Below are 27,913 nucleotides of genomic sequence, written 5' to 3'. Positions count from 1 at the left end.
ACCACACTATCTACGATATTTTTCGTAGCCGTCTATTTACCACCACAAACCGATGATGGCACTAAGACCGCAGTCAACGAGCTGAATAAGTGTCACGTTCTGACCTTAGTTCCTTTTTTATGTCTTTATTTTAGTTTGGTCAGGGCGTGAGTTGGGGTGGGCATTCTATGTTGTTTTTCTATGTTTTGTTCTGTAGGTAATTTTCTATGTGTTTGGCCTAGTATGGTTCTCAATCAGAGGCAGGTGTCAGTCGTTGTCTCTGATTGGGAGCCATATTTAGGTAGCCTGTTTTTCATTGTGTGTTGTGGGTGATTGTTTCCTGTTTCAGTGTTTGCACCATACGGGACTGTTTCGGTTGTTTGTTCGTGTTTTGTTATTTTTGTTCTGTGTTCATTTTGATTTATTATAAATCTATTATGGACACTTACCACGCTGCACATTGGTCCGATCCTTGCTACTCCTCCTCAGACGAAGAGAAAATCTGTTACAATAAGTCTATAAGCAAACAAGAAAATGCTCATCCAGAAGCAGAGCTCCTAGTGTCTTGGGACTTTAATGCAGGCAAACTTATATCTATTTTACCTCATTTCTACCAGCATGTCACATGTGCAACCAGAGGAAAGGAAAACTCAAGACCACCTTTACTCCACACACAGAAATGCATACACAGCTCTCCCTCGCCCTCCATTGGCAAAACCATAATTCTATCCTCCTGGTTCCCGCTTACAAGTGAAAACTAAAGCAGGAAGTACCAGTGACTCGCTCAATGCGGAAGTGATCAGATGACGCGGATGCTACGCTACAGGACTATTTTGGTAGCACAGACTGGAATATGTTCCGAAATTCATCCAATGGCATTGAGGAGTATACCACCTCAGTCACCGGCTTCATCAATAAGTGCATCGACAACATCATCCACACAGTGACCGTACGTACAAATCCCAACAAGAAGCCATGGATTACAGGCAACATCCACACCGAGCTAAAGGCTAGAGCTGCTGCTTTCAATGAGCAGAACACTAATCCGGACACTTATAATAAATCCCGCTATGCCCTCAGACAACCATCAAACGTCAATACAGGACTAAGATTGGATCCTACTACACCGGCTCTGACGTGGCAGGGCTTGCAAACTATTACGGACTACAAAGGGAAACCCAGTCGCACGCTGCCCAGTGACGCGAGTCTACCAGACGAGCTCAATGACTTTTATGCTTGCTTCGAGGCAAGCAACACTGAAGCATACATGAGAGCACCAGCTGTTCCGGACGACTGTGTAATCATGCTCTCCGTAGCCGATGTGAACAAGACTTTTAAACAGGTCAACATTCACAAGGCCGCGGGGCCAGATGGATTACCAGGGCTTGTACTCAGAGCTTGCGTGGACCAACTGGCAAGTGTCTTCACTGACATTTTCAATCTCTCCCTGACCGACTCTGTAATACCTACATGTTTCAAGCAGACCACCATAGTCCCTGTGCCCAAGAATGCGAAGGTAACCAGACAAAATGACTACCGCCCCGTAGCACTCACGTCGGTAGCCATGAAGTGCTTTGAAAGGCTGGTCATGGCTCACATCAACACCATCATCCCGGAAACCCAAGACCCACTCGCATACCGCCCATAGACTGTTCTCTCTGCTACCGCACAACAAGCGGTACCGGAGCGCCAAGTCTAGGTCCAAAAGGCTCCTTAAAAGCTTCTACCCCAAGCCATAAGACTGCTGAACAATTAATAAAATGGCTCCCCTGACTATTTACACTGTTTTTACACTGCTGCTACTTCACTGTTTATTATCTATGCATAGTCACTTCACCCCTACCTACATGTACAAATGACCTCGACTAACCTGTATCCCAGCATATTGACTCGGGACCGGTACCCCCTGTATATAGCCTCGTTATTGTTATGTAATTTTATTGAAGAAGAAGAAGAAGAAGACTGTATCATCAGGCTTTTTCACATACTGACTGTCCTATCATAGCATGGCAATTATATATATAATTTATACTTTATTGTAAACCAATTCAAAATATATAGAAAAACAATGAGTTTACAACAGAGTATACAAGCATTACAAACGACAGTGAGGGGAATACAGACAATACATTATAAAAAATAGCGTGTCTTGATAGTTTTTTTTTGTTGCTATGAGAAGAATGAATTGTGTTTATTTAATGTTCAATTTAATTCTCAAAAAGAATAAACAGAGGTTTTTGACTCTTATATATACATTAATAAATGTATTAATAAGTACATTCATGAATAAAGTATTTCGCTAAAATAACAAAGCATGGCAATGTTATGGTATGGGCGTGCATGCTTTCGTCACAGGCATAACCCGGATGTAGAGTGCCAGTGCTGACAAAAAAAATGCAATCCTGTCGTGGAACAGACTGAAAAAAGGTGAGTTTTAAAACTAAAGGAAACATTGCTTTGAACAAATTATAAACTTTGCTTGTACTTGCTTTCATTCTGAGACCAAACACCAGTGAACGTGCGAGTTTGGTATCTAACAGGAATACGGAAGGCACTTAGCCAACTTGTATCTATCTATTTTACCTTCTCAACAATCTCGACTGTTGATTTTCGAGATAGCAAGCTACACTTAGCTACCTAACGTTAGCTCGCTAGCTAGTTAACTAGCCAGCAGACTGGTAGCTAGCTCGTTGGAAGCAAGCCCTGACAAATCGTCTACCAAACATTAGCTAATCGTGCTAAAATGTAGCAAACTACTTGTTGTAGTTTCCTACTTAGCCAGCTTGCTAGCTAGTTGGTTAGCCAGCTGAGCTAGTTAGCTAGCCAATCTACGCTGCCTCACGCTTGTCTGACAATGGTTTGACAGCTGGTTTTAGCTTGACCATTTGTGAAGGAAAGATTCATTTAAGGCAGTTGGTGTGCGGGAAAGAGGTGAGTTATTCCTAGAAATTAATACATGAGTAATTCTCACAGGGGCCCTGTGCGTCAGTAAAAGCATTTTTTCCCCTCCACATTATGAACCCACAATTTGTTCTGAAGCCACCATCCCACAACTGCCTGTATCCTGCCAAATAGTGACCATCACTTGTCTCCCGTATTTGTTTGCATGAGTTGTGCAGTACAGTGTCCTTTGCCAGAAACTGAGCTCCATAGAGAATGTGAAGAGCCAGGCTGAGGGGTTGCTGCATTGCAGAATAAGGTCCTGCCTAAAGATGAGCAAACTGTGAAATTGTCAATATGGTTAACCACGCACAGACAGAGATTTTACGGTGGCAGATGTTTTTTAAGTGGGCGTTTTGGGGCACAGCTGGTATTTCACCAAATAAAATGTTGACGCAAGATTAGTTTTAGTACATGAAGTGCTGTGGGAATTCTCAATCATTCTTGTGTGGTCCTTCAGCATTTTTCCATATTGTAAACACATGCAGGTTCAAACTGAGGGAGCAATGTTGGAGTTTAGTTCAGCATCTGAGTGGTTTAGTGAGGTATGCTCTGAGACAGCATAGATAACAACAACTGGGACACCCACTACAGTCCCAGTCCTAAAAGCTGCCCTCAAGGAGCTGCACTAGAAGTACTCATTCACCTGCCACACACCTGCTCCAACAGACACCTCAAAACTGATAGGCCTACACTATTTCAGTGTAAGTGAGAGTTTTGGCTCTATTGATGAGAAAAATGGGGCCTGTGAAAGTCTGAAGACAGACACGTGTTTAGTTGTGGCTTGAGTGCAGAGACTTCATCTTGGCAGCTGTTTAACTGAGAAAGTCATTTTGGTGTGAGTGGAGTACTTGTCTTGATTTGACATGCTGGCCTCACCAGTCAGTGTGGCTGTGCTGAGAGACAGCCATCTCATAACGGTAAGGAAAACCCCGTGGTTGTCAACAGGAATGTGCTTCTCTGTATGAAGACACATTTTGTACATGCTTCCAGACTGCGTTGACAGGAAAGGATCCTCAGAGCAGGCACAGGGTTCCGTTGTTCCGTAGTTAAAGTCAGGCTGTAATCAGTGATTAGGCCAAAATGGTAAAAGACATTTCCGTTGCACAACACCTTCATGACTGGCGATGGAACACTTCAAAAGTTACCGGTACTGCAATGCCTACCTAGTCGTTTCACTGCACACAAACTCCTAGCCAGCCATCACTTCCCAGCCAACTCCATCCATTCTATGTTATGATATGTTAAATTGGACAGCACTCGATTTAGCGGAGATGCACTCTACACACCATCCCCCGGCCCTCCTCACTATCCATAGGACAGAACACTTTGTTTTATTTACGCGAGGTGCTTCTGTAACTGCTAGGAATAACAGACAATCGAAGTGCATGGCGGAGGGCAAGCTAATGTAATCTGACAGCAATGGAGTGGTAGAGGCCGCTCAGGCGTCGTAAAGCTGTCGCTGTTTAAGCTCCTAAATTTGTCGCTAATACCCGCCTGCCTCAGCTTCCACATGGCCACAGAGCTATGAGGAGAAGAGCACCGGAGTGTGCATCCAGGCAGTTTAGTTGTGTAACTGTGTCTTTCCACCTGTGTTAAGTATATATGTGGATAATGGTGGTAATAGGTGTGTGTGTGCAGCTACAGTAAATGTGTGTGAGTCACTGTGACACTACAGGTGCAGCTTTAGAAGAAGCCCATTACTCACAATGCTGATTACTTGTGAGGGAATGCAACAACTATTGAATTAGTTTGCTGAGAGGTTGGAAATTGAAATATGGATTGGGGTCGCAAACGCCTGCCTGTGCTATTGGCTGTTTTGGATGTGTGGGATGAAATGTATTTTGTGTGACTGATGCAGACAGTGGCGGTATCTAATGGTTTTCCACTGCTCGTTCCTGCATTCCAATAACAGGATGGGAGCAGGAGTGACACAGACGAAGTGGATGTTTTTAGTCACCTTAAAGAGACGCCAGGCCATTTTTCAGCCAGACTAACACCAAGCCTGCTGCTCTTCCATTACATTATGGCATCCATTTTAAAGTGAAACACAAACCCAGGGCCTGTTTCCCAAAAGCATCATAAGGCTAAGTTCATCGTTAGAGCCTTCGTAGGAGCATTGTTAAATCCAAGCTTTTCCGCAAACCATCGTTATTAACGTTGCACTTGAAAATGCTTGGAATTTAATGCTTGCCTCAGACCACTCGTAGAACAGCTAAGTGCGCCGTTAGATGCCCTCCCACGTCATTTTAAACACAGAAGGTCTCCGCTAAACAGAATCAAATGGTTTATCTGTCTCTCTGTGACTGACAACTCTGTATTTGTAGTTATCGGCAATGTCTTTGCAATTAATTCCAAGCTACGTTTAAAAAGATTATTCAAATAAAAACTGAGAACTGCATTCAAATATAAACAATAAGCTATAGGCCTCATATTATATAGAAATACATTTCATGTTCAATCAATTGTTCTATTTTGCTAATTTCTCTAATTTGCCTCAATATATTTCATGATGTGTAGCCTAACATGCGCATTGATGTGCCAATCGGTGACTTAGTGCATTTTTATTGGGTAAGCATTAGAATAAGACGCCTCAATATTTGCAGCCTTAGGTGGTAAATGCTGTCTAAGTTCTGATCCGTCGTCAGTATTGTGAAATCATTCTGTTAAGGCAAGATTTTTAATGGAGAAAGCTGATCCGAGAGCAGCACTGCTTTTCTTTCCAGCCTATCAGTATCGACACATGCTCCTACAACGCACTTAGCGGCCTCTCTGCGTGGTGTTTTGGGAAACGCGTTATAGGAAAGATGCATTGTTAAAACACTCGTAAGTGTAAATTCCATCGGTATCGGGAAACCGGGCACAGCTCATTCCATCTGCCATTTAGATGTATTTAAATGTGCTGCCTTGCTGTGCTGGTGGCGGTTTAGCTTAGTGAGCGTCTGGCTGGCTGGGTGTGGAGAGTGTGGGCTGGAGGCCTGCCTGGTCTGGGGGCTAGAGGCCTACTTCTCCCTGGCCGAGTAGCCTTGCCGCTGACCCCGGGAAGCTATCTGAATATCAATGACAATGCAGTGATTTAGAAGCGGCCGTGGCCCCAAAGTCAGATCTAATCGTGCTGGTATTTACTGCCATCTGAGCTTTGAAAGCAGCAGTAGACCATCTTGCTGTTGTGATGCGAGGCCAATTGAATTCAAAGGTAATTTCCATATGGCTGTTTGGTATTTGGGGAATGAATCACCCATCTAGGGGTAGTATCTCTGAGGGTTGGGTGAGACAGGGTTTAAGCGCTGTGCAAATTCAAGGTCAAAGGTGAAATTATACAAAGAGATGCCCAGACAGGGATGGAGGGAGGAAGATAAGAGTGAGACTTTACAGAGGGAGATACTAAACTATCGTCTAGTAAATTGGGAGTGAAAGCAACGGGTTTAATGCAGGAGGAGTGTTATGTGCAAAGATGGAGATAAAAAGATGAACAAATCTAGATAAGGTGGAACGAGAAAAGGAGTTATATAGTAGGTGAGGCAGAGGTATAGAGAGGGCGAGTGAGATGGGGGGAGAAAGAGGTAATGTTGGGGGTGGAAGAGGATTGCGGTAGTGAAATCAATAGTTCATACCATTCTGAAATAGATTTTTTTTTTGTTGTTGTCAGAAACAGGTATGGCGGGTATAATATGAAATGGCTCTGGCTGAGGACCGTTACTCGAGCAGCAGTATTGATTCCTGGGCCGTGTTCCAATTATAGTTGGGTGTTTTTGTCCGAGGCCCTCGCTCCGCAGCCCTTAAAAAGCTGGGGACAAGGCCGGACAAAGTTTTTGGGTGCCGACTGACTTTGTCAGGGCACCTTTGATGACTGTTTCAGTCATCAAAGAAGTTAGCTGGGAAATATAGTGTGCTGTCTCACTGGGACTCTGAGGACATCACTAGAGAATGGAGATTTCCCCCATGGCCGTCCCTCTTAAGAGATTCACTGGCATTACAGCATAAAGAGAAAATAATCTTGTTTGTGTGTAGGTTTGTCAGTGTGTGTCTGTGGCTAAGTGGATTTGAGTTTCTCTGTTGTGGGAGTGGGTTTGCATAACCTATGTGCAGGAAACATACATTCTTTGTACACTTGTGTGATTGAGTGTGTGTATTTGTGGGGGCAGGTTGGAAAAACAACACCAGGTTGCAGACTCTCTTCTCTGGCTGAATGGCAGTAGAATGACAGCAGATTGCTCTGTGGCTTCTTCCACGCTGCACTTAGCAGTTCATTGTGTGTGCAGCCAGACATGAGCAGAGAAATTGCAGCTGTTTGTCGCCTTTGTTCCTGGAGGATTTCCAAGGTAAAATGGCATGTAATTCCCAGCCTGATGTCCTTGCCTTTGCTCCTGCTTTTAGAGAGCCTTATCTGGGTTTGGAATTGGGGGACAGGGGGCTGCTGGATCGTGGAATAATGTAGGACAACTTTCTGGTACTCTTGAGGTTCAATAAAGAGTTATTGTGTTGTCTGTCTCTACTAGTGGACTCTCTCCTCTTTCTCTAGCGTCTGTCCCATCTGTATTTTATTCCTTCTCTCTCCCTCCCATCTCTCCAAATAATGTCAGGCTCATGCAATATGTTGTTTCCCCACTTGTGTGTTAATGAAGTGGATGAATATTCATGAGGCAGAGCTGACATCGCTGTGGAGATCTTGTCAAGGGAATATGGAGTGGCAGGGCTAGGCATTATCTTTTTGCTTGTCATGCCACTAACACCATTTGCACGTCATTGTATGATCAAGGACCCATGCATCACTATCTTTTATTACCATAGAGAATCAGACCAAAATGTATGCTACACTCTTTGCGTAGTCGAGCCTGTCTCAAAATACAACACTGTCCCTTTAAGGCTCTCCTGGAGGATGGTTAGCCACCATTGGTAGCCTAAAAAATATTGCAACGTTACAATTACAACAAAATACTTTTCCCTACAGGGCTCGACATTAAGGGAGTCCCGTTGTCCCTGTAATGATGATAAATGTCTGTTTTAAAACGGACTGTTTTAAAATTCATCCAACCACTGCACATTAAAAAAAACAAAAAAAAACAATGAGACTGATGCGACAGATCAGACCCTTTAGCTTAAAATGTTGATAGTTTTATTTCTTTATATTATAAGCTCAACAATGCGCACATGGCTGTAGGCTATGCGCGAATGTTCCCCAATGCAATTAGCAGGAAAAGATCTTTCTCAAAAGCGCACCGCATGCACCAGTGGGTTCATGTAAAAATGAAGGGGAGATCTAAAGATGCATTATCTAGCATGGCTTACTAATATGACTAGGATTATGCTGTTGGACAATAAAATAATGTACCAGTAGAACAACATTTCTATGGTTGTATTTTGGCTATGCTAGGTTACTTTGAAACAAGGTACGTGCTTCATAAAATTACATTAAATGTCCAGGTTTTAAACAATTATGTTTACGGTTAAATAGTTTTAAAATGCTAACCGCCCCCGCTCAGATTTAAGGTGGGGGACTGTCCTTCACTCTCCAGTCTTGTGACCATTTGATCTGAAGGAACCGTGCCTCCAGTATGTCGACAGAATCAAGCCTTTAGATGCTCATGTTAATTATCCTTCGTTATATTTGTCAGTCATCACTATATTTTTGTAATTTAAGTCTCATTTAAGTTTGGCCACATTTTTTGGCACCTCTTGTCGGCATCGGTTTGGACATGAAGCTGTAGCCAATATGCATATCACCTACATTTTGACATGTAGGATTTTTTATTTCTGTACATTAATAAAACTAGGGGTGTGAACATTTAAATGAAGTTGGGATCTTTAAAGTTAAGAGAAATCCCTAACCGAACCCCCACCCCACATATTAAAGTCACAGTGCAGTTATCACACTTTTTCCCATTCTTTTTCCCCCTTTGTTATAGCCTAACTAGACTATGGCTATGAAGGCCTACAGAAGGTAGTGTAATTTAAATAAACTCAGAGGAAGAGGTGAACTTTAGGCTACTTTGGTGAATTTGCGAGGCATGGAAGACAATTAAGACATTGCGAGATGCAGATTACCAAACCGTGTATGGTTCTGCCTGCCCCTCTCTCTCCCTCATGCTGGCCTGCCTGCACCTCCTCTCTCTCCCTCATGCTGGCCTGTCTGCTCCTCCTCTCTCTCCCTCATGCTGGCCTGCCTGCCCCTCCTCTCTCTCCCTCATGCTGGCCTGCCTGCCCCTCCTCTCTCCCTCATGCTGGCCTGCCTGCTCTTTCTCTTCGCTAATGACCCAAGTGTGTGTTCAGTCTTTGGTCTGTTGCATGTAGAATATCCTCGCTTAGGCTATACATGGTACTGGTGTTGGCGGTATACAGTATCTTCGGGCCAGTCTTGCACGGGGTAGGCTTCTCTTAGTTGATTAGTGGGTAGGGGTGTTTCTGTCTCATATGAAATCACAGTAGGGTACTGGTGTAGCCTGTATTGATTACCCTTTTCAGATATAATGATATGTGTCCTCTTGAAAGCGCCTCGGTTACGTCATGCTTGTTTGTCTGTTAGGGTAGACTACACTATGGCTTTTTAAACGCCCACAAGAAACCTTCTCTGGAGACATGAACGCCATTTTACTTGTCTGTAAATTAATGCCGAAGCGGGACAACCTTCCATCACTAGGCGACCAGAACTTTCAATCCTAGCATGCCTGCTGCCTGTGCTCTGACTAAAAAAAGTACTTTAAAGTATGTTAGTTATCGCGACTTACGAAGACATTTAATAGAAAGAAAGCACTTCTAGCTACCCTACCATAAAAAACAGCATAAACGACACAGCAGCACATCAATCAGCAACGTTTGTTGTCAGGGAAACAATTCAACGTTCTATGCTGGAGCAGAATTTTAGTGTCTGAAAAGGTACATACGCTGCTGATGCGGCACTTTTTAAAAAATTGTCAAAGTGATCAATTATGGACATGTTACTGTACTGCGTTCTGTGTGTGTAAAGGGTCGCGGTAGATAACGTAATTTCCCGGCCCTAACAGTCATACATCTGTAATAGGACCATTTCATTTGCATTATGAATAAATGTGGATATTTTTTCCCTTATTGTTTTAAACGGAACCCCCCTCCCCAAACATGGCAGTTTAAGCGGTAAGAAAACAATTCCATTTGGCACAACATTACTCTGTTGGCCTCTGATCCAATTCTGATCAGAGTAATTGTTTGATATTGTGATTTTTGTGTGAGGCATTTTTACTTAAACTTAAATCTATATTCTTCTACCCATTTCAGAAATAAAAGCTCAATGTATATGATGTATGCTGTGCTTATTTCTCATCTTCTTTCATTATGTCTGCTTTTGTATTGCTTTTCAGTGTACAGATACTCTACCTCTTTTTGCTTGGCAGCCTTTCATTTGGATTCTCGATCATTCTTTTCCCCTCTTCCTTTCTCTCTCTCCTCCATGGCTCCATACCTCTATCTCCATGGCAGGGGATGCTTCTACACCTGCATTGCTTGCTGTTTGGAGTTTTAGGCTGTGTTTCTGTACAGCACTTTGAGATATCAGCTGATGTAAGAAGGGCTTTATAAATACATTTGATTTGATGTCAGACCCCTGCAGTCCACCGCTAAAGCATCTCATACGATCTGTAAAATCTTTGATCTCACGGCATCCATGCACTGAGCCACGACAGCAAAGTGTATGGATGTTGCGGCACAAGAAAGAAACGTGTGCATGTCATTGTCATTGTGTGTGTGCTCAAAAACCTTTAATTTGGCAGTGTGAGGCTGTCAGCATTTGTGGGAGAAACTCTTAATAAGAGGGAAGAGCTTGTCTCCTCTCTGCTTGTTCCTGCTGGGCTTTTTCCTATTGTGTCCTTTCCTTTGTTCTCTGTCGTTAGATAGAGCAGTAGTTTTATCAGTTGATTTTTAACCCTGTCAGCTCCAGACAGTTTGACAGATATCCAGTCCCTATGGTCAAGGAAGGGTGGAGGCTGGTCAATTCATCAACACTATATTACAGGACCCCTCCATCTTCATAAATCCACTCACCAGCTATCTATAGGCTATACACAACCCACTGCTATAGGCTTTATACAACCCACTGTCACCTGTCTCATCACTCACTAAAACTGCTGCTGGGATCACTAGCAAGAGCATGTGTTGTTGCTCAAGTTGATGATATTAAAGGCCATGGAATGGGGTTACATTCCCCCCTAACTTTGGGGGTAGCACCCTGACTTTGGGGGTAGCAGCCTAACTTAAGCAGTTACAGTGTAATTACAGTGTAATTGATCCAAGCTTCTTGGGGGCAGCTATGGAGGCAGACAGCCCTTTGAATATGCCCCTCTGTCATCTCCTTGGACACCTCCGGGTCCTGATGACAGGGAAGGACACTCATCTTGTCTGTCTCTCTGTCCCTCGCTCCTCTGATGGTGTGTGTGGGCTGTGTCCTCGCCCCCCCCCCCCCTGTCCGTTCGCTCTCCTCGACCCTCGACTGATCAAAGCCCCTTTGAGGGTCCTGAGTGGTTCTGGGCTAATATCCGATAGTGATCTGATGTGTGTGTGCGCATGTGTGTGTCTTCTCAGTGATTAGACACCCAATGACAGGCTGAGCCAGCCCTGTCTACCGTTTTTATCCTTTAAAGGGGCAATCTGCAGTTGCGGCATCCATTTTTTTAAACGTATGAATGAATAAGTACCCATTTGATTCTTGAAGAATATAACTTATAAATGCCTCATGAGCTTAGTTCTACTGTCGTACCCCATCAGAACCCAAAATTTAAGCTTGTTTACTCCACTGTTTGTAAACTATATAGCCTCAAATCATAGTTCAAACTTACATGTTGTCAGTCCTTGCATTCATAGCTCTGCCTATGAATTTCATAGTGGTTACATTTCTCCAGCCCCATCCCTCAACTGCAGATTGCCCCTTTTAATGTTGCACCTTCCCCAGCAGCCGACTCAATTAACAGTGATTAAGTTAGTGTCAGTCTTTAGCGCTGAGCCATACCTCTCCTCCCCGCCGTGTGGCACAGAGGCCCTGAACAGAGCTACTGATCCCAAGTCAGCGCTGTGGAGGGACGTACAGTATGTAGACAGCTCTAAGTATAACCCCTGTCCTCAACTCTGATCCCCAGACAACAAGGTGACAGCGTACTGAAAGTTGGCAACACCCCCAAAGCCTTAACCTCAGTGAGGAGGAAGAGGCATTGCATTAAGTTATAGGATAACTGTGTAAAGCCTTAACCTCAGTGAGGAGGAAGAGGCATTGCATTAAGTTATAGGATAACTGTGTAAAGCCTTAACCTCAGTGAGGAGGAAGAGGCATTGCATTAAGTTATAGGATAACTGTATAAAGCCTTAACCTCAGTGAGGAGGAAGAGGCATTGCATTAAGTTATAGGATAACTGTATAAAGCTATCCTGGTGCTTAGGTTCTTATCCAAGCTGAGATGACCCTGCTTTCAGAAGGAGAAACAAGGACCTTACATTGCAGAATGATATGAGTGATTCCTATTATTCCTATTATTCCTATCCTATTACTATTATTCCTATTATTCCTATCCTATTACTATTATTCCTATTATTCCAGTTAGATTTTGAACTTGCAGGGGGTTACCGAAGACAGCATGGAGATATATAAGATCTGAGCCCTTGTCACTCAACCCCTCCTCTCCCCCCCCTCTCCACCAGCCTCTCTCTAGAGTAGAGGACTGGCCTTGGTGGTGGCACAGGCGTGTGTGTGGGTGTGTGGATTATTGTGAGGCGTCTCGTAAAAAAAAGACTCTTGGCTGCAAGGTCACGTCTCTTCTCTGCCGCATCCCCCTAATCCTGGCCTGTAAATACGTATCTAACACCCCCCACACTAACACCATAATACCTCCCCTTAGCTACACACACCCCCCTAACCCTCTCTGTTCTGCCCTGAAGTCTCCGGAAGGCACACCTCGCATGTCTTTGCCTGTAGCGTTTTGACAAGTGAATAAACATCAGCTGCTTCATTGCCCCCCTGCCTCCCAGCCTCTACCTAACGCATAATGCTCCCCTCTCTACCACTTCTATCTTATCTGCCCCTCACTTGTCCTCTACTCTCCCTCTAACTCTACCGTATCTCACAGGCTGTAAGTGGAAGCCGACCCTTGTAGGCTGGTTATGGATCCCCACAATCACTGGGCTATTACCTCTACCCTGTCATTACATATAGACTAAAGACTAGAAGTGGGTCTTATCTATCTATAGAAAACCTAGCTAAATGCTCTCTCCTTAGGCTCTGAGTCCTCTCAGGGGACAGGCAGACAGGTGTGGGTTGGACAGGTAGGGAGTTCTCAGTTTGGATTTAAATGTATACACCTCTGAATTAGGATGCAAATACCTTTTGCAGATTTGGTGGGCGTCGCTCTCTCCTGGTTTGGGGCTCCAACCACGATCTCCCTTCCTGTGTTGTCCAGTGAGCAGCAGCAGTGATCAGTAAGGAGAGATGGTAATCTGCCGTAGCCTAAGCGCTCTCTGGCTCGGCTCGCCTTGAAGAAGATTAATGGCCCTCCTGGAAAGGCTGCTATTGTGGATGGGCAGAGAAAAAGAGGGGAGGGAGGAAATGGATTTAGAATGGGAAATTTGAAGGAGAGGGATAGAGGGAGGTAGTGTGATATTGGGAAAAGTAGATAAAAAGAGACGGTGCTTGAGAGGTTAGGAGATGAATGGGGGATGAGTTGATGAAGTTAGGAGAAGAGGTCAGGGGGACTGTGTTTATCTGAATGTGTGTTTGTGTAAACATGGCCAGAGATTAGGCTTGGACTCATCAGTCCGCACCCATTATCTGACTCCCACATTCACAGTACTCACGCACACACAATTGTCTGTCGGTTTAATCCATTTGAATTCAATCAGTTTTTGACAGCATCCCTTTTGATTTTAGCAGAACTTTCCATTGATGTTTGCCCATGGAAGAAGGGGCCAGAAAGTGACTTTTTGGACCTGATTGCCAAAACATTCAGGAGATAAAGGTGTTCAAAGTTCATCCACTTTGCATACCATACCATGAGACATCCACTGGGAAAATATAAACTGTTGAGTTTAAATTATATCAAAAGCTCACAAGCAGGGTTTTCAAACTATTTGATAATTTCTTCCCAAAAAATGTGTTATAATAAAAAAATGTTTTTACCAATTAGCATAAATGCGTAAACTCAGATTTTTTGGGTTGATATGGGCGTATATTCGACCCAACTGCACATCTTCTGCGGGTTTTGTGTTGTGCCCGATATCTGAGACACAACATGCTCTTGAATGGTGGGTGTCATTTCAAGCGTAGAACAATTATTCATAGAATGGACCTATCCCTTCAGACCACTGTAATTTAGCTGGTATACCATTGAAATGTAAATTGAATTAAAATTGTAACTTCTAATTACTACCACAGAGATGGCCTCTGGTCCACCCACCATCAGATGTCAACTTAAATGGTCATGTCTATACTATTGTCTATATTTCTATGATTTCAATAGGTTTCCTATGGAGTATAAACAGTATAATTAAAACAAACAGATATTCCCATTCAAGGCAACGTTCTCCCTCACACCATCTTTGTGGTTTCATTTGAAAGTGGAAATGTACATTTTATTTCCATTTCAGTACATTTAGTTACCAAAACATGACACCCACCCTGTATTCAAGAACATGTTGTCTCAACCGATGGTGAGCACAACACAAGGCTCTAAGCTACAACATATGTGAATCTAAAAAAACAGTAGTTTACGCATTTTTAGATAATTAAAGTTTAAGGTCAAATAAAATAAAAATGACGACAAATTGAGTAGTTTGATAACCCTGTTTGTAAGTGATATCAATCTCAACTGTTTATCTTTTGCGGTGATGAAGACATGGATGTCTGGTACCTTTTTATCTCTTGAATCTTTTGGCATTCGGGTCCAAAAAGTCACTTTCTGAGCACTTCTACAATGGGCAAATATGTATGTAAAGTTTGCTTCAAATCAAAAGGGGTGCTGTCAAAGGGATTCAAATTGATTTACCCTCTTGGTTCAAGTTTTCACGAATAAACAGATTTGTACTACAGTTCCTGTCAAGATGCGTATTTGCATGCACAAATGAGCTGTGCATAAGAAACATATGTAACCATAATGTGTGTCTAGGTCTGTGAGCACATATTGTTCATTCTACGTTTTCCATTCTAGTCATTTAGCAGAAGCTCTTATCCAGAGCGACTTACAATTAGTACATTCATCTTAAGATAGTTAGGTGAGACTATACATCACAATTGTATCAAGTACATTTCCCTCAACACATTTCTTCCAGATGTTTTTGAAAGATGGGCAGGGACTCCGCTGCCCTGACTTTAGGGGGAAGCTTTCCACCAAGTTGCAGGAGTTTGATGGCAGAAGCTGGTAGCCCAGCCAAAAGAGTTGCAGTAGTCTAGACGTGCCTGGATTAGGACCTGCGCCGCTTCCTGTGTGTGGAAAGGTTGTACTCTGAAGATCGTGAACCTGCAGGAGCGAGTCACTGCTTTGATGTTTGCAGAGAGTGACAGTGGTTGTCAAGGTTCTTTGCACTCTGGGAGGGGGGCACCTTGGAGTTGTCAACTGTGATGGAGAGGTCTTGGAGTAGGCAGGCCTTCCCTGGGAGGAAGAGCAGCTGTGTTTTGTTGAGCTTGAGGTGGTGGGCTGACATCCAAGCTGAGATATGCCAGGCACGTAGAGATGCGTGTCTCCACCTGACTGTCAGAAGGGGTGAGGGAGAAAAAGTAGAGTGTCATCTGCATAGCAATGATAGGAAGACCATGAAAGGACATGACAGAGCAGAATGACTTCGTGTAAAGAGGAGCGGGCCTAGAACTGAGCCCTGGGGGACACCAGTAGTGAGAGTACGTGGTGCAGACACCGAGTCAGCTTTGGCAGAGTGGAGAGCAGTCTCGGATGAGTGACACGACTTGAAGGCTAACTGGTTACGATCAACAAGATCGTTCTGAGAGTGATAACGAGAGAGTTACAGCACGCTCAAGTATTTTGGAAAGAAAAGAAGGGATACCGGTCTGTAGTTGTTGACGTCAGAGGGATGAAGTGTTGGTTTCTGAAGGAGAGGCAAACTTGAAGTCAGAGGGGACGCAGCCAGTGGTCAGGGATGAGTTGAGGCAAGTGAGGAATGGGAGAAGGTCTGTAGAGATGGTCTGGAGGAGGTGATGGGGTCAAGTGGACAGGTTGTTGGGTAGCCAGCCTTCATTAGTCGCAGGATTTCATTCTAGAGAGAGAGGGGAGTAAGAGGTCAAGTAGTTCTGTGGGAGTTATGTCCCCCGAAACATGACCTGCCGCGCTGCTCTGTTTCGCTGCTTCTTAACCCACTGCTCACTTACCCCGGAAGCTAGCTGCACCAATGTGCGCCAATGTGTTGGAGGAAAGACCGTCCAACTGCCAACTGAGGTCAGCTTGCTGGTGCCCGGTCGGCCACAAGGAGTCGCTAGAGCATAATGAACCAAGGAAATCCCCCGGCCAAACCCTCCCCTAACCCGGATGACGCTGGGCCAATTATGCGCCACCTCATGGGGCTCCCGGTCACGGCCCGGCTGTGACACAACCTGGGATCGAACTGGAGGCTGCAGTGGCGCCTTAGACCACTGCGTCACTCGGGAGGCCATATCGTATTGTTTTGACAATATCGCAATGTTATTTTAGCGCTAATTGGCTGTACTTGCACCAAAACTCCAGTATTTTTCCTTCATATATTATTGTTCTCCATCTTCTTTTTAAATAGATTGATTAAAATGCATTTTCTCATGGCTCTCTGTTGTGCCTCTGCAGCAGACCATATGGTGAGCAATATGCTTGGAACATCGAGTTGCAATACATACAGAATCGTGAGAATCGTAACACGTATTGTATTGGCACCTAAGTATCGTGATAATATCATATCGTGAGATTCCTGGCAATTCCCAGCCCTAGTATTAAGTAGCCACCGGATTGGCTGATGGTGTACACCCCCTGGACAGGATGCTAGTCTATCGTAGGCGACCTTTGAATTACCTGAGGCATATTACTCCTTTATGGCCCTGTGTGTGTGTGAATAACCCAGATCCTCCACTGTGTGCAGCAGCAGCACAGGGTTGACTGGCCCAGTTGTGCTCATAATTATGACAGTTATTCACTCTTAGTGGCTCTTTTTAACCTGTCTGGCTCTGGCGTTCCGCTAGCGGAACTCCTCCCACATTCCACTGAAAAGGCAGAGCGCGAAATTCAAAAGATATTTTTTTGAAATATTTAACTTTCACACATTAACAAGTCCAATACAGCAAATGAAAGATACACATCTTGTGAATCCAGTCAACATGTCCGATTTTTAAAATGTTTTACAGCGAAAACAGCACGTATATTTATGTTAGCTCACCACCAAATACAAAAAAGGACAGACATTTTTCACAGCACAGGTAGCATGCACAAAGCCAACCTAACTAACCAAGAACCAACCAAACTAACCAAGAACCAACCAAACTAACCAAGAAACAACTTCATCAGATGACAGTCTTATAACATGTTATTCAATAAATCTATGTTTTGTTCGAAAAATGTGCATATTTGAGGTATAAATCAGTTTTACATTGCAGCTACCATCACAGCTACCGTCAGAAATAGAACCGAAGCAGCCAGAGTAATTACAGACACCAACGTCAAATACCTAAATACTCATCATAAAACATTTCTGAAAAATCGATGGTGTACAGCAAATTAAAGACAAACATCTTGTGAATCCAGCCAATATTTCCGATTTTTAAAAAGTGTTTTACAGCGAAAACACAATATAGCATTATATTAGCTTACTATAATAGCCTACCACACTACCGCATTCATTCATCAAGGCACGTTAGCGATAGCAATAGGCACGTTAGCGATAGCGAATAAACCAGCAAAAGATATTAATTTTCACTAACCTTCATAAACCTTCATCAGATGACAGTCCTATAACATCAGGTTATACATACACTTGTGTTTTGTTCGAAAATGTGCATATTTAGAGCTGAAATCAGTGGTTATACATTGTGCTAACGTAGCATCTTTTTCCCAGAATGTGCGGATATTTTTATGACACTCCAACTATTCTGACCAAATAACTATTCATAAACGTTACTAGAAAATACATGTTGTATAGGAAATGATAGATACACTAGTTCTTAATGCAATCGCCGTGTTAGAATTCTAAAAATAACTTCATTACGACATCCAGCTTAGGTATAGCGAGAGAGTACCCAAAATCTGGGCGCAAACGACTAGTACAACATGTTCGACAGATATATGAAATAGCATCATAAAATGGGTCCTACTTTTGATGATCTTTCATCAGAATGTTGTACAAGGGGTCCTTTGTCGGGAACAATCGTTGTTTGGATTTAGAATGTCCTCTTCTCCAGTCAATTAGCACGGAAAGCTAGCAAAGTAGCGCAAAGCTCTCCTTCCTGAACAAAGGCACACAACGCAACACGCCTAACGTCCCGAATAAATTTCAATAATCTAATAAAACTATATTGAAAAAACATACTTTACGATGATATTGTCACATGTATCAAATAAAATCAAAGCCGGAGATATTAGTCGTCCATAACGACAGCTTATCAGAAGGCAAATCCAGGTCCCTTCACGCGCTCTCCAGAAAACAGGAAACTGGTGACGCGTCATGCCGAGAGCTTTAATTCGACCCCAGATCAAGTTACACACTCCATTTCTTCTCTCACTGCCTGTCGACATCTAGTGGAAGACGTATGAAGTGCATCTATACTAATAAATATCAAGGACATTAATAGGCAGGCCCTAGAACAGAGCATCGATTTCAGATTTTCCACTTCCTGTTAGGAAGTTTGCTGCAAAAGGAGTTCTGTTTTACTCACAGATATAATTCAAACGGTTTTAGAAACTAGAGAGTGTTTTCTATCCAATAGTAATAATAATATGCATATTGTACGAGCAAGAATTGAGTACGAGGCCGTTTAAATTGGGCATGATTTTCCCCCAAAGTGAAAACAGCGCCCTCTGTCCTCAACAGGTTAAACATGGTCAAGCGCTTGATGTGACCCCCTGGCCAGCTGCCGCTCTCTAAATATTCCTCTTTTTCAAGTCTTAGGGGGTTTCAGCAGCGGTGAACCTGTGAGGAACAGTCCTTTTTTCTCTTTCTTTTTCCCCGTATCATGGCTGACGTCTTTTAATGTCTATCCCCATCTCTCCCGTCCCTTTCCGCCCTCTGCTTAATTTGTCTTCAATCCTTTCTCGTTTTGTTTCTGTCCTTGTCTTGTCTGCTGCTCCCCTTCTCTCTTTTTCATCAGCCTGTAGTACATCGACCCATCTTTCATCCTGCCTCTCATCTCCCATTCTTCCTCTCACTTTGCTTTTTCTGCTTTCCATTTGTTTTCTTCTTACACTTTTGTTTCCCCCCGCTACTCTCCTGTCTCTCTCAGCTCCATCCTCCTCTCCTCCCCTCCCTCCCTCTCCCTCATTCCCCTCCTCACCATCCAATCCCTGCTCTCTCAAGCTGAGGAGATGTAGGTTTGCTCTGCCATGGAGTCCTGACAGGATGGATGGCAGCGGGTGTCTGTGTTGTCATCTCATCTCTCCTCCCCTCTCCAACCTGACTAAACGATCAGGCTCACTGGTGGACAGACAGACAGGCCGGGGCAGGGAGTGCAGAGGCAAGGAGGGTGGCAGGGCGAGGCCCCAGCGTTTACCCAACCTGATTACAGGATCACACACTGCAGGTCAACCCTCATTTCCTGGAGTTCCAACTCATTACCAAACCGCTGACCAACGCCTATCAGTCAGGAAGGGGAAAAGAAGGAGCAAGGTGGGAGACGGATGCATAGAGAATGAGTACAGGTCAGAGAAAGGAGAAGAGGGGGTGAAGGAGGGATGGCCAGAAGAGATTGAGATGAGAGAAAGCACAGAGTAAATTATCATAGGTCATAGACAGGGCAAGGAGGATAGCTGTTGCAGTGAGCCAAGGGGATTTTAGTCTCCGATTCAGACAGTAGAGGTAGTAGATCTAAGTAGCTGTTCTGCTGTTAGTGGGGCAAAAAAGTATTTAGTCAGCCACCAAGTGTGCAAGTTCTCCCACTTAAAAAGATGAGAGAGGCCTGTAATTTTCATCATAGGTACACAAAATGAGAAAGAAAATCCAGAAAATCACATTGTAGGATTTTTAATGAATTTATTTGCAAATTATGGTGGAAAATAAGTATTTGGTCACCTACAAACAAGCAAGATTTCTGTCTCTCACAGACCTGTAACTTCTTCTTTAAGAGGCTCCTCTGTCCTCCACTCGTTACCTGTATTAATGGCACCTGTTTGAACTTGTTATCAGTATAAAAGACACCTGTCCACAACCTCAAACAGTCACACTCCAAACTCCACTATGGCCAAGACCAAAGAGCTGTCAAAGGACACCAGAAACAAAATTGTAGACCTGCACCAGGCTGGGAAGACTGAATCTGCAATAGGTAAGCAGCTTGGTTTGAAGAAATCAACTGTGGGAGCAATTATTAGGAAATGGAAGACATACAAGACCACTGATAATCTCCCTCGATCTGGGGCTCCACGCAAGATCTCACCCCGTGGGGTCAAAATGATCACAAGAACGGTGAGCAAAAATCCCAGAACCACACGGGGGGACCTAGTGAATGACCTGCAGAGAGCTGGGACCAAAGTAACAAAGCCTACCATCAGTAACACACTACGCCGCCAGGGACTCATCCTGCAGTGCCAGACGTGTCCCCCTGCTTAAGCTAGTACATGTCCAGGCCCGTCTGAAGTTTGCTAGAGAGCATTTGGATGATCCAGAAGAAGATTGGGAGAATGTCATATGGTCAGGTGAAACCAAAATAGAACTTTTTGGTAAAAACTCAACTCGTCGTGTTTGGAGGACAAAGAATGCTGAGTTGCATCTAAAGAACACCATACCTACTGTGAAGCATGGGGGTGGAAACATCATGCTTTGGGGCTGTTTTTCTGCAAAGGGACCAGGACGACTGATCCGTGTAAAGGAAAGAATGAATGGGGCCATGTATCGTGAGATTTTGAGTGAAAACCTCCTTCCAACAGCAAGGGCATTGAAGATGAAACGTGGCTGGGTCCTTCAGCATGACAATGATCCCAAACACACCGCCCGGGCAACGAAGGAGTGGCTTCGTAAGAAGCATTTCAAGGTCCTGGAGTGGCCTAGCCAGTCTCCAGATCTCAACCTCATAGAAAATCTTTGGAGGGAGTTGAAAGTCCGTGTTGCCCAGCAACAGCCCCAAAACATCACTGCTCTAGAGGAGATCTGCATGGAGGAATGGGCCAAAATACCAGCAACAGTGTGTGAAAACCTTGTGAAGACTTACAGAAAACGTTTGACCTCTGTCATTTCCAACAAAGGGTATATAACAAAGTATTGAGATAAACTTTTGTTATTGACCAAATACTTATTTTCCACCATAATTTGCAAATAAATTCATTAAAAATCCTACAATGTGATTTTCTGGATTTTTCCCCCCTCATTTTGTCTGTCATAGTTGAAGTGTACCTATGATGAAAATTACAGGCCTCTCATCTTTTTAAGTGGGAGAACTTGCACAATTGGTGGCTGACTAAATACTTTTTTGCCCCACTGTATGTAGGTCTGAAGGCTGGTTTAGCCAGATGACTTTCACTGTACAGACCACCCAGGAAGGCTCTGCCCACCACAGGACCACGGAGATGCACCCTCTTCACCTCACACAGTTGACTCATTATTTTGTACACAGTCTGACACAATCACAGCATATCGTCAGACCTAAATTTCTCTTAATCCCCATTTTTGCCTGTTAAAACGGTGTTTGAACCAGGAGGCATTAGTGATTTTGGAGCCAAAAAATATCGACCGGACTCATGCTTCTGTTGTCAGGTTTTGATTACACATCTGCTTGTCCAGTCAATAAGAACACTCACATATTCATTGCAGGTGAGCTATTGATCAAGCCTCTGTCCCCCTGAGACACACACCTCTGAGAATAGCACTGCCTCTCACATTCCGTGCTTGCATTTTGCCTCTATATTTTGCATCTGATTGACATTTGTGACTGGCTTGTGTAAACCTGAGGGTGTTAAGATGATTCCTTCAGTCCACCTCTCTTCTCTCTGAGTTTCTGACCCAGGGGCTATGGCAGGGTCTGGATTAAAGACAGGGGGAAGAGTGTTCTTTATTCAGAACATGTCACAGAGAGACATTGTTAGTCAGAATGGTATTGCACTTGGCTTCGCGTTGTGATTCAGGTTGGATTGGCTTTCTTCATGGGCTCAAGTTGGGCCTATTTGTTTTAGATTAATGCTCTGAATCAGTACTTTGTCTTACAAACCAGAAGAGCTTGAAGTGTCTCACATCGCTCAGCTATTGTCTTTGTACATGTCTGTAAATTATATAATAATTATATAATTTAAGATATGAGTACATATCTTAAAGGGACCATACAACCTGATGAAGTCTATCTCCTGTTCAGTTATGTGGAAGTCTCTGCAGGAACTAGAAGTGCTAGTGTGTGTATTACTAGACATTAGGGATGCACCGATATGACATTGTTGGCCGATACTGATATTTTCATTGTCAAAAAAAACTATACTGATAACACATTTTGGGGAATATTTTGGGGAATAATAACTTTCCATGGGAATTGATATGAATACCATTTTTAAATGTAGATGTTTTTTGCATTGGATATATTTACCATATCAAATGGAGACAGAAACATAAACCTTTTACCTTATCATAAGTAGACATAATTGCAAATTATTAAATCCTTCCAATAGAAATAAAAACGATTTAGTTACAAATTGAACTTTAATTAAATGAGTTGACTCTTCACATGGGATGATTTCACTGAACAAGTGAATATTGAATGATCCCCAATGACCCATCGCATCTCCCAAAAACGTTTTCAACATACATCTGTAAAATGATAATCTACAAACTAAAGCTTTGGTTGTCTTCCTCTCAGGCTTCCATGTCTTCTCCCTGTACCTCCTCAATGTCCACCTCTTGAACATCAGACCCTGAGGCATCATCTTCACTGTCACTTTCCAACCTGTTTGAGGATGGCTCGTTGTCAGGCTCAAAAAGCCTCAAATTTGCCCGGATGGCCACCAATTTTTCAACCCTTGTATTGGTCAACCTGTTGCGTACTTTGGTGTGTGTTCCCAAACAAGGACCAGTTGCGCTCTGAGGCGGCTGATGTTGCTGGGATTTGGAGGATGATGGAGGCAACAGGGGAAAGAGCCTCGGATCCACAAAGTCCCTTCCACCAGGTGGCTGATGAGATATGTTGGCACGACTGCCATATTGGGTCTCCATCCCAAAGCCCTTGCTTGGAAGTGTACTTCACCAGACTGTCTAGAACCTTGCCCTTATCAAGGCCAAGGTGGCGAGACACGGTAGTGATGACACCATAGGCCTTGTTGATCTCTGCACCAGACAGGATGCTCTTGCCAGCATACTTTCTGCTCTAACTTGATGACCCTTCACATACCTAACCATTTCCTTGGCTCTCTTGTAGAGTGTATCCATTGTTTTCAGTGCCATGATGTCCTCGAGGAGCAGATTCAATGCATGAGCAGCATAGCCAATGGTCTGTCGGGGGGTTGTTGAGCAGGCGTTTCAATGCCATGACAGAGGGTATCACGTCTGGTGATATAGTTGATTAGCTTATTTCTCCAGTCCGTTGTTCGAATGGCGCTAGGAATGTGTTCATGTTTCAAACATGTTCTCAAAGCCATTGAAATGGCAGCAGCGGTATGAGAACCAGCACATTCTTGAGCATGCAATACGGCTTTCCTCAGTACGAAATCCTCGTCGACCCATTGTGCTGTCAGACTCAGCATGCTCATGGGGCTGGCATCGCTGGTCCAAATGTCAGTCGGGAAGCTAATAGCAGTGAGCTCATAGATGTACGTTTCAACAATACTGTGTAACTGCCTACTTGGTAGTGTGTACCGGGGCTCGAGGTGCTCAACCAGTCAGCGAAAGCCAACATCATCCACAACAGAGAAGGGTTGATTGTCAAGGGCAATGAATTCCACTATCTTGGTGTTAATGGATTTCACCATTGAGTTGTCTCGCTGAAATGTTCTTACTCTTTCAAATGACTGCTGGACTTGAACTTGTTTAGTTGTTGGAAGAGTGCGCTTAGTATTTTTCTGCTTTTGTTCTGTGTAGCTCTGTATTTTTCGTGGCGTCATTACGTCATCTACCTACGTTATATAGGTATGCACGTCAGCGTACACATCTGTTTTGCATATTGGTGTAAGACATCGGGCCGATGTTGGCATTTTTTACTAATATAGGCCTTTTCCGATATGCTCACCGATCTATCGTGCATCCCTACTAGACATAATGAAGTGTTTTAATAATTCTGCTGTGTGGCATCGGTCTGGTTTCACCTCAAATCAGACACCTCACTAAATGAACCCCGCTACTCCATGGGGGAGACGGGGCCATGTCGACAGAGGGACAGGGAAGGAGACAGACAGACTTCTCCTCCACCATAGACTGGAACTGTTCAGCCAGGGAGAGAGAGGCCAGACAGACAGCACTGTTATTGGAGTCTCACTGAGATCGTCTTCTGATTGAACTACTGTCTGGCTGGACTTTCCTTGCTGAACTTACACTACACATTCACAAAAGTGTTATTGTGTGCGTACACGTTAAGTAGAGGTACCTGAGTCAGTTCAGATACACTTAGTCAGCGGTTTGTTTGTATATCTTGCATCAAGGTTTTTTGTAATGGTTGTTTTTCACAATGAACTCACACACTAACACTCCTCTCCTCTCAATCTCTTGTTTGTGTTCTCCTTCTCTCCTTCTCTGCAGCCGGACAGGAGGCCCAGGCAAACAGAGGGACACAGCCAGAGACGCAGACACAGACGTACAGATATAGGACTGCTCCCAGACTGACAGACAGGGGGCCCAGCCATGGCATCAGCCAGCAGCACAGATGTTTGAGGGACTTTGATCTGGGTGAGTACCAACTGGGTTGGAGATAAAGGGGGGGGGGGGGGGGGGGGGTGTACCAACACTGGGAAGATGGGTGATTTTGGGTGAGGCAGTGACTGGTGGCTGGTTTGAAGAGACTGAGGGAAATGTTGAGAGAGGAAAAAATAACTAGGAGTGGGAGAATTTTGTTGAGAGGAAGGTTACTTTTAGATGCGAGAAGGTGTGAGATTTAGGGTTTGAATAAATGAATGACGCAAAGAAATGAAAGGAGAGGAAAGAGGACAAGGATAGACAAACGAAGAGAGGAAAGAGGGTGGATGCAAAGACAGCAGAATTAGATGTAGGTGGCAGCATTGAATCATTCAATATATGATTCAGATGTGTCTGTCTTCAAAGAGCTAAAGTAACACTTCATTTCTAATAAAGGACTTACAGGTGTGAAAAGGGGAATACTTATCAGTGTTGGTGTGAGAGATGAGGGAGGGGAGGATATTGTAACTGTAAATGACCGGTGACAGAACTGTAAACTGGAGAGAACGGAGGATTTTTAAGGAATAAAGTGTTTGTAGACGTTCTAGTATACTTAACAAATCCTTAAATATGATCTGAAACAACCCTCTAGATGGAACAAAAGGTGAACAGAATCCGTTATGTAGAAATTGACCTTCGCCCACACAGTGTTTCTCAGATTAAATTACAAGTATGTATGTTAAAATAGTTCTGTGTGCTTATTGTGTGTGAAGGCCCTCGTGCATGCTGGTGTGTGTATGAGTGATGTGCGGGGCTGACCCTGCAGTGAGAGCCCTTAGCAGTGATCAGAGACCAGTGTCTCTTTATGGAGACAGAGTAATTAGTTCAGGGCTTTAGAGGACCTGTCACTGGGTTTCTCTCATCCCCCAGCCCCCTTCCACCTCACCTCATCCGCTCCTCTGTCAGTGGCTCCATCCCCTGTCCCCCTCCCTCACGGCTGCTCCAGGTAATTTAAGATCATTGAGTGTTTGTTTTAAAAATTGGTATTTTATTTAAATCTCTCAGGGACCGAGAGACTGAAAAACAGCTTCTATCTCAAGGCCATCAGACTGTTAAACAGCCACCACTAACATTTAGTGGCCGCTGCCAACATACTGACTCAACTCCAGCCACTTTAATAATGGGAATTGATGGAAATTATGTAAAAATGTACCACTAGCCACTTTAAACAATGCCACTTAATATAATGTTTACATACCCTACATTACTCATCTCATATGTATATGTATATACTGTACTCTATATCATCTACTGCATCTTGCCATCTTTATGTAATACATGTATCACTAGCCACTTTAAACTATGCAACTTTATGTTTACATACCCTACATTACTCATCTCATATGTATATACTGTACTCTATACCATCTACTGCATCTTGCCTATGCCGTTCTGTACCATCACTCATTCATATATCTTTATGTACATATTCTTTATCCTTTTACACTTGTGTGTATAAGGTAGCTGTTGTGAAATTGTTAGGTTAGATTACTTGTTGGTTATTACTGCATTGTCGGAACTAGAAGCACAAGCATTTCGCTACACTCGCATTAACATCTGCTAACCATGTGTATGAGACAAATAAAATTTGATTTGATTTTGATTTGATTTAAATGTTTTATATTCAGTGGATTTGCTATGCTCTGCTCTATGCTTGCTGGTTTCACCATGCCTGACTGGCCCAGTGTCGCTCGCCTGACCTGTCACTCACCCTTGGCTGGCCTGCCAGCTGACTGCCAGGCTCAATGAGCTCCCAACGCTCTGCCTCTCCCGTTCAGCACGGCAGGGGTGGCCCTGGAGGACCTGGCCTGGCAGTGGATTGGTCCACTCACAATTAGTTAAAAGACACTGCATTACAGACACTTTAATGAGAACAACTATTGTGATCTATGTGAGAGAAACAACTCATGCAAGACTAAAAATCTATGGTGGATGAAACCTCAAATCGCTTCATGTAGACTTTATCCAAGCTGTTATTGATTGGTATACTTTATTTAAGCATTAAGGCCAGAGGGGGTGTGGTATATGACCAATATGCTTAACCACGACGCAAAGCGGAGTGCCTGTACACAGCCCTTAGCCGTGGTATATTGGCCATATACCACAAACCCCAGAGAAGTCTTATTGCTATTATAAACTGGTTACCAATGTAATTAGAGCAGTAAAAACAGATGTTTTTATGAACTGGGTGGTTTGATTGGCTGAAAGCCATGTTATGTCAGACCGTATACCACGGGTATGACAAAACATTTAGTTTTACTGCTCTAATTACGTTGGTAACCAGTTTATAATAGCAATAAGGCACCTCGGAGGTTTGTGGTATATGGCCAATATGCCATGGCTAAGGGCTGTGTCCAGGCACTCCACGTTGCGTCGTGCTTAATCACAGCCCTTAGCCGTGGTAAATTGGCCATATACCACACCGCATCGGGCCTTATTGCTTAATTATACCATGGCATTGTTAAATACTTGTTTCTGATTGACTTGAAGGGTATTCTAGAGTTCATTATTTCTCTAAAACGCATGGTATATTTGCACGGTAGAATTCAATATAGTTAATTCTTAAATGTTCTATGTTTGAGCTGCTTTTGAAAGCAAAGGTCAAATTGAAAACATTATTGGCATTGTTCCATTGGATTTTTCATAATAGCATGCTAGGACTGATGGTTTGGTTCGCTAAACAAGCAAGTGTGTTTTGGTTACCAAGGCAACTACTGTAGCTATCTAGTAAACTTTTTAGCTACTTCAGTGGATGTTGAATGCATTTCTTGCGTCGTGTTAAATTATAGCCATGGTATTAAAGGGATAATCAACTAGGGGCTCTGCATTCTCTGGAAAATAATGCAACTCTGTGGAAGGTCAGTTCCACTCTGCCAGCGCGTCGTGGAACACGATTTCCACGTCTTCATTTATTTAAATCTTTTACCCCTATTTCTCCCCAATTTCGTGGTATCCAATTGATAGTTACAGTCTTGTCTCTTCGCTGTAACTCCCGTACGGACTCGGGAGAGGTGAAG

At 43.5% G+C, this 27,913-nt stretch overlaps 1 protein-coding gene across 1 annotated transcript in view; it reads left to right on the top strand.

Annotated features, from left to right (window-relative positions):
* The first annotated feature begins 2,347 nt into the window (after positions 1 to 2,347).
* Positions 2,348 to 27,913, top strand: part of LOC120034238 (speckle-type POZ protein-like) — a 107,102-nt gene continuing 81,536 nt past the window's right edge. Inside the window, exons 1-2 of the mRNA XM_038980721.1 lie at positions 2,348 to 2,406; positions 24,744 to 24,890. The gene's annotated coding sequence lies outside the window, so the exon portion shown is untranslated. The remainder of the gene's footprint in view (positions 2,407 to 24,743; positions 24,891 to 27,913) is intronic.

Source organism: Salvelinus namaycush, chromosome 41 (assembly GCF_016432855.1).
Source record: "Salvelinus namaycush isolate Seneca chromosome 41, SaNama_1.0, whole genome shotgun sequence".
Lineage (NCBI taxonomy): Eukaryota > Metazoa > Chordata > Actinopteri > Salmoniformes > Salmonidae > Salvelinus > Salvelinus namaycush.
This window is presented reverse-complemented; position numbering and strand designations above follow the sequence as displayed.